Genomic DNA, 15,663 nt, shown 5'->3' on the forward strand with positions numbered 1-15,663 from the left:
AGCCTAACCCCTGCCCACGGGTAAGCACATAATTGTAGGATCTTCCTATTTCAATAGAGGAAGGAAACTGCTCAGCCAGATGGACGTCAATGAGGCCGGAAATGCTGTTGAATAGATGCTCACCTTAAGTGGGAAGGAAAGTAGGCTGGTTGCTAAGCTACTGATAGGCTTTGCTCTTCCTCTAGTTAATGGGCAGCCACTAGGTCAAGGCACAAAGGATGACGTTAAAGCTGGTTTTTCTTTGCTAATTGAATGCTTACATAGGAAGTGGCTAAAAGTTTCCTTTAAATTAACTGTTATACCTTACTATTCTCTGACCTTCACTTTTAGGGTGAAAGGTGGAGAAATAGACAACCTTGGGTGTGACTACAGTTTTAGAAATGCAAGGAATAGAAAATTTATTAAATAGTGAAATTAGGAAATACTAAAACTACATCAAAGTACTACAATTCCATAAGATGCTCGGTGTGTAAAATATCCTGTAGTAAAGGGGGAGTGAGGTATTTGAAATACCTGGTCAATATGACCTATGCTTACCTATGTAATTACTCCTAATGGTAGGGGATTGTGAGGATTTTGCTCAAATATAAAATGCAGTATTCTCCTGGAATTTAGAGTAACAAGATCAATCTCAGAAATTAATGGGCATAATCCCAAATACAAGATTTGCAGCTGGCTATGGTTAAGTTCAGTAAATGTGGTTCTTATTGCTTTTCTCTGTCCCACTCATGTACTACAGAATGTTTCAGTCCTTAAACTGGTAAAGCTACAGCCATCAAAGTTCTTAGGCTTCATCTCCCACAAATATTAACCCTATTTTGCCCTCAAGCTTCTAGGTTAGTAAACTATAACTCAACAAACAAGAACTGGTTGGAAGAAGGGATAAGATATTTCCAATACCACTGAGGAGAATGACAGACATAAGTTTTTATAATGTTTCAGGACTTACTGTATACAGGTATTGCGCTATGTGCTGGGTCCAGAGTGGAGTCATTTGACTATTGTCATAGTATTTACAGCCACTCAAAGTCTGAAACTATACTCAGTCCAGGGCTCCCAAAGGCTGATGCTATCATTTGGATTGCGTGATATGAGATTTGAAGAAAGGTAAATTAGAGACCGTTGATGAATTTGGAACTGAGATGAGTTGTATTTTCCAACCACTGTGTCTAGGCAGACATTGTCTTTTCTCTATTATTTTAGAAAAAGATCTGTTATTTAACAGTTACTAATAGTTTCTACAGGTGAACACACTGTCATGGCCCAATGCCTTTCTGAGTTTTCTGAAAATGTTTGACAAGACATTCATTAAGGACTGGACTCAGGGCGGATTGAGTTGTGCTATCTCTATATTCCTTTGTATGCATACTTTGTGTGTGTATATATATATATATATAATATATATTCTAATATATATAATATATATTCTAATATATATATTTAAACCATTTTGAAAAATACATGTATGTATTCTTTTTTCAAAATGGTTTAAATCTCAAGGAGTCATCTATGATAAAATAGAATGAGATTCCTTTTCTTTGTAGTTTACAGTTATCAAAACTTATGAAGGTGATTGCAACAGTTCTATTGTAGGCCAATAAAAGGAAAGACCATTCAATTAAAGCTCAGACACAGGTACACCCCCCACACACACATTCCTTAGTAGAGAATGAGAAAGGAACAGTGAGCACAGTGGTTTCCTACTTATACAGGTATATAATTTAAAGGCTGATAGCTCACTTTGATCACCAAAGAGTACTGGTTTCAAAATCTTTCCTGACACAGTTATTCCAGTACCGTTATGATATTTTGTGTGAATGTAAAAATAAAACAAGAATAAAACTATTGATGAGTTAACAATGGCAACCTTCTGTCCATTTCCTTTTCTTCTAACTAAATTTAACTACTGATTGCTGTCTTAGTCTCTTTTATGTTGGTGAGACAAAAATAGGCAATAGTTGGTTTATTTAGCTATAAAATCTAAAAGGGAAATTTTAAGAATGAAATAAATAAAGGAAAAGTTATAAGACCAAGGAAAGTAGTAATATGAATTTTTTAAAAATCTGCACCCATAAAACACAGATAGGACATTTATTTACTCAGTTATGCATTCAAGTAATCTTTTATTCAATCTTCCTTTATTGAGCATCTACCAAGCATTTGTTTCAGTTCTAGATTTTGGAATTATAATGTCAAATAGTATAAGAAAAATGGGATCTGAAGAAGGATTATTAATATAATATTCTAAATGGATTTTAGTGATATTGATATAGAAGACCATATAAATACTCTAAATATGAGACAGTTGTGCCTTCTCTTTTTTCTCTGGATTCTTTAAGGGGTATATAAATAGGGATATTAGTAAATTAGTCCACATAAATTGAGTTGATGAAGAATGCTCAGTGTAAAATCACTAAAAATAAGATTGCAATGCATAACTTATAAAAGACAAGTCCATGTCCTCAAAAAGTTTACAGAGTTATGAAGGATTCAGGAAATGAGAAATTAAATAAATTAAATAAGCATGACAAGTGATGAAAGCAATGAAGGCAAAAAAAGAGGATGAAAATATAGCAGATGACTAGGAGAAGAAGCTACTGCCATGTTTCAAGTGTGAGAGTGATGTGATCAAAATTACATTTTTGTAACATTCACATACCCCACAGAAAACAAATTTGTAGAGGAGTGAAAGTCAAATCTGACTTGAACTTGTTGCTACAATCCAGATTAAAGATGTCAGCAGCTAAGACAATAGAGGGAGCTGCAAAAGTGGTGAGAAATGTGGAAATTTGAGATATTTTGAAGACAATTCAAAGAGAAGGGGATTTAAGGATAGAGAGAGATAAGAAGGAGGGGAGAGAAAGGAAAGGTAAAAGAGATCAACATGTGATATGTATATGTACAAATTCCTTACAATGTGTTGTAAAAATATACTAATAAGTATTTTAAAAAACAAACAATATGTGGATGGATTTGATATGTAGAGTCACCACAGTTTTGGATAGAATTCTATGGCTTCAGTGACTTAATAAGGTATAATAGAGCTTCTTATGGAAATGGGAAAGAATGAGAGTACAGTAGATTTGGAAAGGGAAAAGAAATGTTGTTCTCCTTTAAACATGTTAAGATTAAATGCCAAATAGATCTGTAAGCCTACCTATAGAAAAAATAGAAGAAATTCTGAGTTTTGTGTTTATAAGGATGAAAATGTAAATTTTGGAATATTTAAAGTTATGAAACTGTATAAAATTGAATATAAAGCTTTTACATAAAAAATAAAATTAATCCAGTTATGTGTGCTGTGACACTCCAACCTCTTGAACTTAGGGCAGGAAAAGAGGAAGAAAGATAATCTTGCAAAGGAGCCCAAGAAAGGGAAGCAAGCCAGGTGGAGAAAAGCCAAGGGACTGAGACTTCCAGGAAGCCAAAGTAAAAAATTTGAAGACGGAAGAATCTATTATTTCTAACATTGGTAATGGAGTGAAATGGAGTTTCTGAATTTTAGGTTGACAAGATGGGAGTTTGTGAAAGTTTTGACAGGATTTTCACTGCCTCAGTGGACACATTAAATAAAACAGAAGTGCAAAGCACAAGACAGACATAGGAAGCAGGGAGATGTTTTTCAATTGGGAAGGGGACAAGAGATGAAGGAAGTGGGAAGGGGAAGGGAAAGGGCTGAAAATAAAGAATGGAAAAAATGGAAATAGAACTCTCACAAACAGGAAGGGACTGAGAGAGGGAAGCAGCAGGGAGGGAAGAGGAGGGGGAGGAGGTAAAAGAAGAATTAGGATGTGTCACTTACGTGTACCAATTCCCCAAGATAAATGTAATCATTATGTATACAAACACACATCGATAAAAATTAAAAATAAAATAAGGTAGTGGTGGAGAGAGCTGTGGAACAAAGAGAAAAATGGTTACTATTGTTTCAGTTTTATTATATTTTATTTTTAACATATAGAAGAGTAAGATGTATCTGCAAACTACCAGAAATATCCCTACTTAAGGGAAGTCCAGATTACAGAAAAGGGAGGAGAGTTATGGCAAAGGTAAAGGTCTTAAATACATGACAGGATCTGGGATGCAAAGAAACAAATGAGGAGGGAAACTAACCTGAAATAGAAACAAAAATATTACAGTTTTTATGTAAAATATCCGCCAAAAATTCATGTGCTAAGTGAGGTTTGGTTCCCAAGGCAGCAGGGCCCAAAGGTGAGGATTGTTGGAAGATTATTGGATCACGAGGGCTCCAACTTCATTAATGACTCAATCCACCTGTGGATTCCTACTTTATTGGGCTTTTGAGAAATGGTGGAAAATATAGGAGGGGCAGCATAGTCAGAGAGAGTAGTCACGCGGGCATGCCTCCGAAGGGCACATTTTGTCCCTAGCCTATTGTTCTCTCTTGCTCTTGGCTTCCTGGCCACTGTGAGATGAGGAGTTTGGCTCCACTGTCCCCTTCCCATCTTGTGGTTCTGCTTTACCCCAGGCTCGGAAACAATGGGGCCAGGTGACCGCAGCCAGACGTCATGTCAACAGACACCCACAGCAAATTTTCCCTCTTTTTAAGTTACTGCTCAGATATTTTATCACAGTAACACAAAAGCTGATTAGCAAAGACAATGTTCTTTTATTTTAAAAGGAAGAAATGCAATGGACGTTGAAACAAAACTACAAAGGGAATCAAAGTTGGCAACCATATTTTCTAAATTGTGGACAGAAAAATAGTTTTCTTCAGAGAAAACAATGAAGAAAAACAGAAGAGAGATAAAAAGAGATAGAAATGTTTATGGATTCCCTGATACTTGAGTTACCTAATCTAGTTTGTTCTGAACCCCCAGTTTTGTTCCTATCCTTTTGTGCCACTCAGTGTTTTTAACACCATGCCTTCTTTTATTGTTAAGCCATTGGAATTGCCAGTCACTTGAAACCAAGAGTTAATAGTTTTTCGAATAGTTGCTTAATAGTATTTCCTACAGTTTGTCTAAATACTGGTTTACTTTATTGTATGGACATTAAAAATTCTTGAGAGTTGATGTCATGACCAATCCAACTCCCTTGAAGCCTTTCTTACATTTTGTTTTATTTCATTTGACTTCTCACTATTTATTAGAAGCTCATACTGACCTAATTTGGCTCCACATTTTAGAATTTAATACTAATCTAATTATCAAAATATGTCTAGTAAAAGTCTCCAACATCACTGTATCATCACTACAGTTCTTAAACTACTCAGCAAGCCTAATAATTTTCTTCCATTTCTATTCACACCAGTGAGATTTACTTGGCTGTGAATCTCTTAGAACTGAGTACAATTTTGGTCACTCAAATGTCAACACATTGCATTTTTGTAAATCAAGCATCTTGAAATTCTTTGACATGATAGTTTTAAGATCTCTATTCAGCATGTTCAATGCAAAATGAGCAAATATGGTGCAAGACTGTGGCCAACACCAATATTAGTAAAAGTTCTCCAAAGAACCTGAACAGGGTAAGATAGATGATAGATAGATAGATAGACAGATAGATAGATAGACAGATAGATAGATAGATGTGTAGAAGGTGATTATTATAGGAATGGGCTTACACAGTTATAGTGATCAAAATGCCCCATGATCTACTGTATGAAAGCTGGAAAACTGGGAAATCTTGTGGCATAATTATCAGAGTTCAAAACCCTGAGAAACGTGGGTTTTAGTGACCTAATTCCCAGTCCAAGGCCGAAATCATAAGAACCAAGGGATTGATGGTCTCAGCCCTTGAGTATGAAGATCCAAGAACCAGAACATCAGATGATGAAGGCAGGAGATAATGGATAAGACACATCAAGGAAAGAGAGAGGGAGAGAGGGAGGGAGGGAAGGAGAGAGAGGGAGAGAGAGAGACACAGAGTGAGAGACAGGGAGAGAGAGAGAGATTGCCTCCTCTTCTCCTCCTTCTCCTTTTCCTTCTCCTTCTCCTCCTCTTCCTCTTCCTCCTCCTCCTCTTTGTCTCTTTCTCTTCCTCCTGCTCCTCCTCTTCCTCCTCTTCCTCGTCCTTCTCCATCTCCTTTTTATTTTATTCAAGTTGGCCCTCTATGGACTAAATGCTCCTACCCAGTGAAGAGAAGTCTTTACTGAGACCACTTATTGAAATGCCAATCTTTTCCAGAAGTATACAGATACACCGAGAAATGTTTTACCAGAATTCCAGGCATCACTTCCAACATGTATTTGTTGCCACATCCTCAGAGGAAATAACAGTAGTTTCAGATAATATGACTTCTTGTCAAGTTACTGATGTAAGCCCACATCTAAGTTAATTTGCTTTAGTGTGTTACCACTTGCTTTTTATTTCCGGTCAGTTTTCCCTAAAAAGGAGAACTGTGTAAAAGTTTTCTTAAATTTGCATTCCCAAAGAACACAATCTTGGACTCAACATCTGGTATGCCTTAAGAAGTCTGTGAGAGCTACAATCCGGATGACAAAGAAATCCCAACTCATACTTGGACTTTATGCAGCTCAGTGGTTAACAATGGTGCCTGTTGTTCTATTTTAATTGGCAAGTAATTTGGCTGGAAAAATGAATAGATGTAGAAAGGAAAGAAAAATGGAAGATCATGTGTAAAATATTTGAAAATATATGTTTGCTTGTTTTTTTCTTCTTTCAGTGTTGCTGGAAAAAGATTCAAAGACCATTTTGGAATTGTGCCATGGAATGAGATTTGATCTACAGTTTGTGGGGTTGCACCTGACTTTACCTTTCTAAGAGTGATGTGTGTTTAACCCACAAACAGTTCAACACATTCTATTAAATCATGCAGTAGCCTGATTTCTAGTTGTAAGGCCTTCTTGAGTTTACAATCTATTTCTTGGAATCTTCTCTATAAAAAGGCTAATGATGAAGTAACAAAATACTCAGACTAAAAATGATTTAAAGTTAGTAAATTTCAGTTTGAATTAAAAGCTTTTTATTGACATGTCTTATGTTTATTTATTTTGTCATCTGTATTTCTGGCTATAGCAAAATCACTTAGCCATATAGTTTATTTAAGTTGTTTAGGCAAATATCTGAAGCTTCCAGTGATTAGAGGAAGATAGGACCTATGTTTATCCACTACCATCATGCAAGTTACAGGGTATAAGTCACAACTAATAACTACTGTCACATCATGAGTATCTCTTAGCAAGCAGTGCAGCCTAAGTCCCATATCCTTTCTCTCCATGTGTTCACCTTGATATTCTTGCCAAGTGTCTCACACAATAGGCTTAATATGAGGCAAATAATTTTAATAGCAGGAGATAGATATCAAGTTCTGAAGTATTTTAATAAAAAATAAAGCCTAATAACTGCTCTGGCCCTGAGGTGAGGGGGGAACATCATGGTGGATGGGTGTGGTGGAACAAAGGTATTCACTTCAGGGCATCCAGGAGGCACAGACTAGGACCCAAGGGAAAGGGCTGGGGACAAGATATTGTCAGTCTCCAAAGTCTCATCTCCATCTCATTGCTTCAATTAGACCCCATTTTCTAATATCCCGTTCAGCTTCGGGCTCATCACTGATGATGTTAGCACCCTCAAGAGCCAATTGCTCCCCAGGGGCCATCAGCTTGCCTTTGCAGAGCACTTTCTAGAGATAAAACCTAGCAATCATTTTTAAGTTTGGGAATCTTACTCAGATATAAACCTAGTAGTTACTTCAAAGTAGCTATTTTTTTTTTTTACGACGATGAACTTGAGCTATCCTATATATAACTAATATTTTCTCTTGTACTTGTAACAAAAGAGAAAACTTCTAAATCTAGATTCAGTTCAAACTAAAGCACAGCTTCTCAACATCAGCACTATAGCCATTTGGGGGCATATCAGTATTTATAGTAAGGGACTTTATATAAGAATAAGAGGAGATCAGTAGGAGTAACATGAACAAAGTGATGAAAATCAGCCATCAAATTTGTAGCCTACAAATATTTCTTCAAACTGGATTCAGACTTGAGATTGTAGAACAAATGAACTCATTGAAGGTCATAAAAATTAATTAAAATGCTAACCCTTTACTTAGTGAGAGTTTTGTGCTTCAAGGATTAGGAAAACATTTTCAGGTATCTTGGCAGCTTACTTAACAATTTATTTAATAAGGAAAGACAATTAGGTTTACAAAACTTTCTGGTTCTTCCAAAGTCAAAATCACAATTCTGTAGCAGAGAATTTACCTTATGTTGACAGAGTCAAACAGTAATTTCCTAAATTTTTTTATATATAAAAGAAACAAAAAGCAATTATACCTGGCTATATTATTTGCAAAAGTAATCCATACAAAGAAAAAATTACCTTAAAATTTTAAAATAGAGAAAAATTAGTTGTAGAAGGAATGGACATTGAAGTGTATAGATGAATGTCAATGGGTGATAAATATGTGAATATAAATTCCAAAACTAGTAAGATAGCATATTAATACTTAAAGAATGGAAGGAAGGGGCTAGGGAATAGCTCAGTGGTTCTGGTTCCTGCCTTGCAAGCACAAGGACCGGAGTTCAATCCCCGGTACCAAAAAAAAAAAAAAAGAATGGAAGGAAGCATCACTTACAGATTAATCATTGGTTGGGATTACATCCTAAATTATTTCTGCAATTATTGAGATTTGGTGGCAAGACAGGAGAATGTAAATAGAAAATAGTTCAATTTATAATACTGGTGAAGAAATATTAATTAAATATGACTTTTAAGTCATACATGCAAAAGCTAGCAAAGTTAAATTCCAAATAAATTAGTAAACAGGTACATTTTAAAATTCCTTCCATCAAATATGAGAAAATGGCAGAATAAAAAAATATAAAAATGGATTTGGCTATAAAATAATATGGAAATATTAATTCAATAAATCTATTCACCATTAATGTGAATGTGATTGATTACTATTTTAAGAAACTCAAATCAGATTATAAAATTGAACTTTTCTTTAAAAAAAAGATAACTAAAAGAATATTAAAAGAAAGAGTTAAACACAGAAGGGTAAATAGTTACGTGAAGCAAGCATTAATACAAATATAAGAGGTAAGGAAAAATTAGTACCTAAGAAAATGTCATATAGGTCACAACATTTTACAAGAAACAATGGTGACATTTTAAAAAACTCTTTAATTTTTATCTAAGTTTACTGTACATGTGTGTAGAATATTACATGTATAGTCCTTGTGAGAAGTTGGTGCATGCACATGACACTTCTTTTTTTTGTACTGGGGATGGAACTCGGGTCCTTGCGCTTGCGCAGCAGGCAGCGAAACCACTGAGCTAAATCCTCAGCCCTACATGACACTTCTTCATCCCTTTGTTCATCCTCTTTCCTCCCCATCCTTTAATTCCCCTTCATCTTTGCGAATGATCTATCTATCTGTACCTATCTTTCAATTTCCTCTTTATTTTTGTTCTGGGTTTCTCGTACAAGAGAAATCATGTGATATTTAAGCTTGTGTGTCTGATTTAGTTCATTTACCATTATGGTCACAAGGTGCATCCATTTTCTACCAATGACTCATTTACCTTTTTGTATGGCAGAGTGTGTAAATGACACAGTGATATTTATGATGAAGAGTAGAATCATACAAAAGAAGCAATGAGCACAAAATAAATTATTTGAATAGCACAGCTACTACCTCAAGCCAAAAACAAGTTAGTTTTTAAAAATTGTGTTTCACAAATCCAAAATGATAACTGAAGAAATGCCACTTTGCCCTTAGATAGTAACTGCTACATTTGATATTTTCTAAGTAAAAACAGTCAAATAAGAGGTAAATGACAAAATACTCAGAAGAAAAATAATAGAGATAAATAGAATTAATGGACATTGTTGAATGTATTAATGGATGGATGGAAAAACAGATGGATACAGTGTATCATTTTAAAATAGCACAGGCCTATAAATTAACTCCTAGATTAAAAATAAAGTTAATACTATGAATACTATTACTGAAAGATTAGTTAGAAATGAAGATAATACTTGGCAAACATGACACAGCAAAGACAGGAAAAAATTAGCATTCAGCATATTTGTAAAAACCAAACAAAATAGAAAATAATTAAACATTAATTTTCCACACATGGAAAGTGACAGGAAGAAAAAACCTCACAAAATTTTATTATAGATGAGATAGAAATAGTGATTATTCAGTGTACCTGGTTTCAAAAGAAGAATGAGATCAAATAATCTTTGCCAAAAACGTTTTAAATTTTAATGCCAAACTAATATCTTATCATACAACACAAGACTCTGCTAAATGTAGTTTTCCAATGATTTATGATAAAGGAATGACATGTTTTTTCTGTTGAGTTGTTTTCATATATATATATATATTTATTTATTTATTTATTTATTTATTTATTGTGTACTGGAGATCAAACTCCGGACCTTGCATTTGTGAGGCAGGCAGCAGAACCACTGAGCTAAATCCCTGGCCCTGTTTTCATATATTTTAATTTTCCTATAATCTGAATATAGTGTTTTCATTCTGAAGATTTTACAGTATATCTACTTCATATAAGCTAAGAAGTCTTACTGAAAAAAAATTGAAACCTTGCTTTGGAAAACAGGAAGAAATGACATAATTTTAGAAAATAACAAGTGTACACTACCCATCTTAGGGATCCCCTCTTTTACTGTTAGTGAGGCATTTAGAGAAAGAATGAATCTTCTCAATTAGGTGAACATTTATCTCTGACTGACACTGACAGAGGAAATAAACTCAAGATTCGGATTCACCTCACTGCTTACAGGTCCCCAACAGTAGCTATTTACCTTTGTGGGTTCATTTATAATTATGGAAACATTACATTTTAGCCATATGGCAGGATACATCCAGCTGGACAAATTTTCATAATTACTATGTGATGAGAAGGTGGGCAACTGATTTCAGGAGGATCTCTACATAGCCTATCTTTTATAAATGGAATACTTTGTATTAACTCAAATGGTTTTCTGTATCACCTGCTAACAATATTTTAAAAAATAAATAAATATTAGAGGAAAACATATTTTTCCTATTATAATACAGTTCCTTCCTCCTTTTGGGGGTGATTGTATTTTGTTTGTTTGTTTTGCTTTATCCTGAAAGGTACCTACAGGTTCTAATTATCACTTAGCACATGAGAGTTCAACAGAGGGAATCCGCTGTGCTTCAGCTTAGAGCCCTTTCAAATGTTTTTCCACATAACCTTGTGAAAGCTCCTTTTGGGAATGGTTTCTGTGTAAACTGGACGTGCTTTTCCAGTGCCAGTGATGACAAAGGTTAAATTAACACTCCCAGCTGTTTCCCACATGCTGGGCTTGCAAAGAACAGAGTCCAGCTTCCTTCCCCTGCTGGTACCGCCCCTGTGTTCTTATCTCTCTTTCCTCCAACCCCTCCCTCAGAATGACAGCCCTGGGTTGGTCTCACTGACCTGGGGCAACTGCCATGAGAAGGTTTTGATAAGAGACAGGATGCTCAGTGGCTCCTCTGAAACAAAGTTGTATTAAAAAATGCACTATCTCTTCCCATCTAAACCTAGAGGAGAAGCATACACATGATTACATCATCAACGTCACAATTACTCATAGTAGGTAAATACAAGAAGAAATGGAAAAAAACTTTGTGAGAAGGAAGAAAATTCTCATGAACACCACCACCAGTTGGTGCCACATTAATGAACAGCTGGTAAGGAAAAGACTTTTGAAGTTTTTGTTACCTAATGTATTATTTTCTTTCCACTTTTTGATGAGAGAGAGACAGAGACGGAGTCAGAGACAGAGGCAGTTAGGCCAAGGAAAAGTATATGTAAAATATCTATGACTGAATCTATAGACTTATGAACAACTTATGGCATATGGCAAAATGAGACTTTTTAGATGTACTCTAAGGAAATTATCTGGAATTATCTGAAGAGCTTGCACCTGATCACAAGGCCTTAAGTGTTAAGAAGAGAATTTTCCCTGGCTGGTATCAGAGGGATGTTGTTGGGTGGGGTGTGTGTGGGGGATCAGAAAGGAAAGATACAGATCATTCAAATGTGATAAGAATCTAATTTTTCCATGTTTTGCTGGTTCTAAATTGTAGGTGGCTAGAGGCAAGATCTGGGAAGAGGACTCTAGCAGACATAGCCAATTCCCAATTGGCAAAGCAGGAGTACGTAGCTTCAGACCTACATCCTGCAAGGAACAGAACTCAGCAGTCTGAATTTTTCCTACGGCCTCAGGTAAGGAGTCTCACCTTCCTGAAACCTTGGATCTGTCAGGCCTAAGTGTTTTAAGAGACCAAATCTGTATTGATGTGCTATAGCAGAATTTAAAAACTAATAAGGACAGAAAGTGTGTGAGGACATAAACATGGAGACACACACACACACACACACACACAGTTTCCAGCACCTCAACCTAAAGAATAGTGATGTGAAATGATAGCAGTTACCTGACCTTTTAGCCCTAAAAACCAAACAAATCCTACACACTTAAATTAAAAATCTACATCTCAAAATGAACAAACACAGTGATGTGTCACATAACAACATTTTGGTCAATGACAGACCACACAGGACAATGATCCCGTAAGATTATATTGACTGGTGACATTGCAGATAAATTTTGTAAGCATACTGTCTGATATTTGCACAAGTACCAAACTGACTGACGTCATGTGTTTTTGGAACATGTCTTTGTTGTTAAGTGACACATAACTCGTATCTTAAATACCCCACTTAACATTCTGTATGCCCCATCTCTCTACTCATAATTTCAATAGTAAGAGTGGCTGTAACTAAACGAAAAGTTGTACCATTTCTGCTCTTTCATTTTAAAATATTTTAAGGAGAAGCAAAAATATAAAAAAAAAATTGCAATCACTTTCAAAACCATAACACAAAACAACATTCCCTTTTGAAAGCGTTACCACAGTGTTATGATGTAAAGTCATGTGTATTTGGAACTCTTCTTTTCTTGATAATCATCTTCCCCTAATGTAGTTAAATCTAGGCACATGGCACATGGAAGGAGTGTGTCATCAGAAAAATCAAGGTTTGGGAAATGTGCAACAGAAAAGAAAACATTTTGGAAATCATTTTATTTTAAGGTTGTCATAAAGAATTTTTCCAGCTGCCCTCATTGATGTTAGGATGATTGAATTAGTTGAGACATTTTGGTTAAAAAGTGAAGACATCCAGGGTTGTTGTTGAGTCCCTTCTGTGAGTTAACTGTCTCAACATTACATGAGCCCGAATCAGACCCAAAACATACCACGCTGTCTCTGGATCTGGGCGCTCACCAGCTGACTGCATCTGGAATCTGTAGGCTGGCAGAAAGTTGGAAAGAGAGAACATGAACTGGGCTGTTTTGTAGCCCAGAGGAGGTCTGCAATTGCTGAGCAAAATGGCAAGGCAAACACTTTGCTACCGACTAACAGTCTGGATCCTGCTTTCCTCCCACGATCCTGCCAAATGAGGCTGGTAAATTTCAGAAAGCACTGTGAAGAATAAACAAGGCAATAGAGCTTTGATTTTATAAGGACAGATTAAAGGAATTTTACGTGTGTTTCTTGACTGTGCAAACACTAAATGGGAATATGAAGACCATCAATAAATGCTTGAAAGGTTTAAATTATTGGGAGAGACATAGGTGCTTCAAGTAATAAATGAAACAATAATGCAGCACCATATACCCAAGTTAAGAGAAATAAATACAAAAGCTAAGTCATCTCTCATTGAAATGACCATAAATAACATAAGCACTTTATTCTCCTATTATGGAGATATAATCAGTCTTGAGGATATAATCAGACTCAAGTAACTTAGTGACTTAGGGATGGCTGGAAGGTTGTAAACACAATGCTGTTTTGAGACTGGCAGACTCCGTGTGGGTGTCCGTGTGCACTCAGCAGTGTATCTTGGAGTAAAGCTAGACTGTATTTTGAGGCAAAGCTAATTTCTGATAAGCAGAAACTTGACTCTGTAGATTACCATCAGCAACTAAAGCAAATTTCTGCTGAGAAAGAGATCATGCATCCTTCAGAAGTATGTGATCCACCAATTCTCTCTAAACTGAATAGCAAAACAAATTTATTCTTCTCCTTCTCATCTTGTTGTAAGACAAAGTTTCTCACTCATGTTGAGAGAATGGAGGATCTGCTGTTATAAAAACATGCCCTCCCTTGATTTTTCTGATTTCCTAATATATAAAAGAATATTCACACTAAGCCAAGACAATCAAGCCTCATAGAGAATCCCCACCCCAAAGCAAAATTGCATGAGCATAACTCCAAAAGTAAGTTTCCACTTCTTCCCCCTCCTCCCCAGAGTGTAATACCATCGGTCCTGTCATATGACACTAGGGACTCTAGTAGTTATTTCTTGGGTAATATTTTTTTAAGAATTTAAAAAATGGTTCTTAGATTCACATGCTACACATTATTTAAATTCTTTTGTTTCCATTTTCTATTCTTTTATTGGTACATGTGTTTGAAGTACATAATGATTGTATCCCTTACAGGGGAGTCAGTACATGTACATAAACATATCTTAATTCTTTTTTCATCCCCTTCCCCTATTCCCATCACTTACTTGCCTTCTCTTCTGCAAAAGATCTATTTCTTCTTTTCCTGTTATCTATCTTTTATTTTAAGAAATTGATTTTAAAATTTCAGTTAGACATTAGAAATTAGTTCAGGAGATCTACAGTACATCACTGTGGCAACAGTAGATAAAAACATATGGTGTATTTCCACATTTTTAAAAGAGTATATTTTAAATGGTGTCAAAATCAAAAAATAATGACATGTGCAAAGTAATGAAATATATTAGTTAGCATTATCAAGCCACTCCACAACATATACCTGTATCAAAATATCACATTATGCACTACACATATATACAATTTTACTTGTCTACTAAAAATAAATTGATTTAAAGTAGATGAATATATAATAATCCACAAAAGTGGCAGCCTCAGTACTATTGATTGCTTCCTATAGTTGACTGCTGTAATGGGCACACTTTATGCCATATTTTATACTGTACTATGTTATATGTTCTACTTCTGTAACAGTCATCATCCTAAGGGACTCTGATCTACAGAGTCAATATCTAAGCACATTATATTAAATGCAGAAAGGTGATAGCCCAAGATTCCATGTCCTTGATCATAGGACTACTATTCTGTATGACAGAGAAACAGAAGAATATGAAATCAATAATCAGTAAAAGCACAGAAAGCATTAAGCAGAGACAGCAGAGGGAGACATCACATATAGAATTGGCATAAAACTTGAAATGACTAATGAATTGTTTTAATCAGCAAAGAAAGTTTGCTAATGGAAATGGAAAACTGACCTAATTGCTGTCTTAAATTAGATTTTCTTTTATTGGAGGGTGATCAATCCTCTGCCTGCCTAGAAAGGGGGACACTGAGGGCTAAAGAAGAAAAGACAATAGATACTTGTTAATTTCTAAGTATATGGTGGACCAGGAGGTCAGTGCCTCAGATTGGGTAAAGATATAGACACTTCAAGCTTGCCACTATTTACTGGGTTCATAGAAAGTATCAGATGACTCACAGGGTGTCAATAATCCCAAATTGACAAGGATCTTATAATCAGAAGTATCAGATGACTCGAAAGGTGGTGGTAATCCTAGGATAGTGAGGATCTTAGTTCTATTAAGAGCTTATGTT

At 35.4% G+C, this 15,663-nt stretch overlaps 1 long non-coding RNA gene across 2 annotated transcripts in view; it reads left to right on the forward strand.

Moving 5' to 3' along the window:
• The first annotated feature begins 11,417 nt into the window (after positions 1-11,417).
• LOC101698810 (uncharacterized) overlaps positions 11,418-15,663 on the forward strand; it is a 29,611-nt gene continuing 25,365 nt past the window's right edge. For both annotated transcript variants that reach the window (XR_015452159.1, XR_205135.3), the window contains exons 1-2: positions 11,418-11,665; positions 12,065-12,203. This is a non-coding gene — a long non-coding RNA (uncharacterized LOC101698810). The remainder of the gene's footprint in view (positions 11,666-12,064; positions 12,204-15,663) is intronic.

The sequence above is a fragment of the Heterocephalus glaber genome, unplaced genomic scaffold (assembly GCF_053883595.1).
Source record: "Heterocephalus glaber isolate CG9 unplaced genomic scaffold, H.glaber_assembly_v1.0 deba00000122, whole genome shotgun sequence".
Lineage (NCBI taxonomy): Eukaryota > Metazoa > Chordata > Mammalia > Rodentia > Bathyergidae > Heterocephalus > Heterocephalus glaber.